The sequence below is a fragment of the Bos grunniens genome, chromosome 10 (genome assembly GCF_055505025.1).
Source record: "Bos grunniens cultivar Pamir isolate PY7600 chromosome 10, Bosgru_T2T1.0, whole genome shotgun sequence".
Taxonomy (NCBI): Eukaryota; Metazoa; Chordata; class Mammalia; order Artiodactyla; family Bovidae; genus Bos; species Bos grunniens.
Genome location: NC_141174.1, coordinates 30,744,219 through 30,748,732, shown reverse-complemented (window position 1 = coordinate 30,748,732; position 4,514 = coordinate 30,744,219).

The following is a 4,514-nucleotide window of genomic DNA, read 5'->3' as shown; positions in this document are numbered from 1 at the left end:
GCAGATTCACTACTTAAAACTTGTTCTCGTCTCTTAATTTAGTTTCAAGAAACATTTGAGATTAGCATATTTGTCATATAAGGGGATGTGGTGGGCTGAAAAAAAAAACCCTCAAAGATATATTTATCTCCTAATGCCTAGAATATGTGAATATCACCTTTTATGGCAAAATATGTGATTAAGTTGAGAATCTTCAGAGGAGCTTATAATCCTGGATTATAAGGTAGGCCCTAAATGCAGCCACATGCACATATAAAATATAAGCAGAGGGAATTTTTACAGAGAGAGCAAGGGCAAGAGGAGAGGTAAGGGAAGGGATGAGAAGAGAGGAGGAAGTGCAGAAGGAGGCAGAGATCAAAGAGATGCAGCCACAAGCCGAGGAATGCCAGAAGCCACCAGAAACTGAAAGAGGCAAGACATGGATTCTCCCCTAGAATCTCTGAAATAAGCACTGTACTTGATTTAGACTTGTGGCCTCCAGAACTGCAAGAGAATAAAGTTCTGTTGTTTTAAGCCACTCAGTTTGTGGTAACTTGTTATGGCATCCACAGGAAACTATTAAGGTTAATATCAGGGTAATTTCATGTAAGCTATCTATTGACTTCTTTAGACTAATTTACTGCAAGAAACAGTGAGTAATCTACAGGAAGGTATATTTCAAAGGAATCTATTGTTTGGAAAGTTTCAAGAGACCTAAGCAGAACACCAAAGGATGACCAAAGCAGAGACCAAAGACAAGATGGAAAGTGAGACATCACCAATATAGAGGGTCAAAATAATAGATTAAATGGATGTTTTTCCACAAGTGGGAAACACGTAGAAATTTACTATGAGCCAAGCACTATGCAAGGAATGGCTATTCATAATCTCATTTAATCCCTACAACTATTCTATATGATAAGTATTATACAGTTCATCCAATAAGGAAACTGGGACCTAAAACCATGTGGTTAGTACAATGATTTAAAATTTCAGGAGTCCTTGTTGTTTCTACTATTTTATCTTTCATAAAGTTTAGCTTAAGAAGCATCACTTCCCTAAAACATCATTATAGTAACACTATGCCCCTTTTTTTCAATATTCAGAAAACGAAGATCATGGCATCTGGTCCCATCACTTCATGGGAAATAGATGGGGAAACAGTGGAAACAGTGTCAGACTTTATTTTTGGGGGCTCCAAAATCACTGCAGATGGTGATTGCAGCCATGAAATTAAAAGACGCTTACTCCTTGGAGGGAAATTTATGACCAACCTAGATAGCATATTGAAAAGCAGAGACATTACTTTGCCAACAAAGGTCCATCTAATCAAGGCTATGGTTTTTCCAGTAGTCATATATGGATGTGAGAGTTGGACTGTGAAGAAAGCTGAGCACAGAAGAATTGATGCTTTTGAACTGTGGTGTTGGAGAAGACTCTTGAGAGTCCCTTGGACTACAAGGAGACCCAACCAGTCCATTCTAAAGGAGATCAGTCCTGGGTGTTCTTTGGAAGGAATGGCGTTAAAGCTGAAACTCCAGTACTTTGGCCACCTCATGCGAAGAGTTGACTCATTGGAAAAGACTGATGCTGGGAGGGATTGGGGGCAGGAGGAAGAGGGGACGACAGAGGATGAGATGGCTGAATGGCATCACCAACTCGATGGACGTGAGTTTGAGTGAACTCCGGGAGTTGGTGATGGACAGGGAGGCCTGGCGTGCTGCAATTCATGGGGTCACAAAGAGTCAGACACGACTGAGCAGCTGAACTGAACTGATGCCCTTTTTGTCTTATAAAACCACTCCTATCCCCTATCAACTTTTAGAAATGAACACTGTCTTTGTCAACCTCACAATTTAACAAGGCTTAGTTTAGTGAAAAGGTATTTGGCAATGGAGACTTGGGGAGCAGAATGAAGGAGTTATGGAGTCAGAACAAACAGAAAAAGAGAAAGTAAACATGAATTATTAAATGCAGAGAATGATAATCATTGGGAAATATGAAACTTCTGAGTCCATAAAAGGACAGACAAGGATAAAAAGATGGTCAAGCAGAAAGGAGATGAGGGGGTAGAAAGAAAATTTAACTAAACAAAGATTAAAATTAAATATTAAATTTCAAAAAAATCAGTTCAGCCTCAAATTTTAATTGCTGTAAAGACAGATTCTCTTACATTAATTTCACGAAAACCTAGGAATAATAGGGAAAGTAAAAACAGATAAAATACAAAACAAAAAAAAGAGAAGACTAAAATTCCATAGTTTGAAGGAACTAAATCTACTGTTAAAGGACATATGCACACATTTTTCTGTCTCTTAATTTTTTCCAAATCTCCTCTCACTATCTGGCTATATAATTCCCTGCCAGAGCTTTGCAGCTGGTCCCCACTGGGGCTTAAGCCGACTCCTCTCTGTGTTTCCATTTAAAAATCTTTATTTCAATAGGTGGGCCTAGAGCATCTGCACTTCCAAAATTACCACACAACTGATCCAAAATGATTGAAACAAAATTGGTTTCAAAAATTGCCTTAGGCTGAAAAGAAGATGAAGGCTAACATTTCAGACCTAAAGAAACATTTATCACAATTCTGTGGTCTGTAATAGACTTCTGTGGTCGTAATAGAAATGTTGACAGCTTGTTAATTATAGAAATGCTAGTGCGCATCACTGTTATTCTTTTGAAAGACCTGACAAAAGAGTTTGGAGGGGTTTTTTTTTGTTGTTGTTACTTAAACCAAGCCTTATAGCACCTCAAGTCCAATCTCTACTCCCCAAGAGGCAGGATTCAGTTCCATTTTCCTGCTAGTATACAGTGTGATGACTCAGAGAAATGTCTTCAATAAACCCAGACTCCAACATTCCTGTCCCACAAGGAAGATAATTGAAATCCCAGAATCACATTTGAGATTCAAGGCCTTTTTAGGGTTTGCAAGGGTACACTATTTGACAAGACCCAGAACTGTTTCAATCTCTCTGAGATCCATGAACTAGAATGCATCAAACTTTGAGAGTCCCAGCACCAGGAAATAGCATAGAACTGTACACATGGCAGCCACCAATAAATACTCACATGATTCAGGTCCTCATCCTCAAACTCAACAGGATTTAGCCCACCTTCCTTGGGTAGGGAGAGCAAAGTATGTGATAAATAGAGGATTAAATCTGTGTTCTAAACACACCTCTGTCACTGTCTAGCTGTATAATGAAAGTAATCATTTAAACTCTTTGGTCTTCATATTTTATTCACTTGTAAAATGCAGAGGGACTGAGCAAAAGCTTTAATCATTGCTGTCTGTCCCACCAATTACTAAAAGAACACAGATTCCAACATGGTAGAAACCAAACCCCACTTTCTCCAGAAATATTTCTAAATTTATAAGTATTCAGTCACCATAAGTATCATTTATTATAAATGTTTAAAAGAAACAAAATTACAGTAAGTCTTTAGGAATAGATTTTATTGGTGTGGCCTAGACTTAAAGTGAAATAAAAAGGGCACCAACACCTTTAAAAGTGCTTCAACTCCAGAATAAACAGAATTTTAGCAGGTTTTGTTTGTCAGTGCCCTGATTATTTTGAGTTTCTTTGAAGCAGGGTTTCTTAACAGTGACACTATTTTTTTGTTGGTGGGAGAGGGCCATGCTATTCACTGTAAGATGTTTAGCAATATCTCTGGCCTCCACACATTAGATTCCACTTGTGACAACTAAAAATGTCTTCAGACACTGCCAAATGTCCCCTGGAAGGAGGGAGTATAATTGCCCTCCTGAGATTTGCTACACTGAAGGGTAGCAAAATATGCAAGTTATATGCCATAAAAATTATATTTTTAATGTAATTCTTTCAAAGTATTTTCTGCTAATGAACTGGATTAACTCAGAGAATTCAAAGTATTTATTGGAGGCTAATGCTCCTTTTTGATTTTACACTGCTTGGAAGGGAAATTATTATTTATTACACATATAATACATGCAATTAATACATATACATTACATATAATACACACAATTTAATGTGAATAATGTTTGACTCATGCCAGAAGACATAAACTGATTTACACTCTTTCACTTCATTGAATTGTAAAGTATCTATGTGTATTTTAAAAAGATACTTTGATCTTGGATTAGAAAATGGTCAAAAATAACCTGCTGGTAAAAAAAATAAAATAAAATAGAAAGCTCTAGTAGAGAATTACAAATTAATTAATTATTCTTTCAGTCATTCAACTAATGTTCCATCACTGATAATAAAGTGTTTATAAATGACACGCTAGTTACATTTTTAAGAATAAATCTTTCACATAAGAATCCACTGATACATAGCCCTAAGTAAGCTAATGCTGTGGTGTGGTTAACCCCAAGATTTAGACTTACCCTCACAGAAGCAGAAAAGTGAGAAAAGTGAATTTAAAACCATAGCTTAAATAAGTAGTCTAACTTCTAATATACTCTCTGGCTTAGATACAAATTATCATCCAAACACCTAGGAGCAATCACAAACTGGAGGTCAACACAGAGTTGCATTGTCAGCTTAACA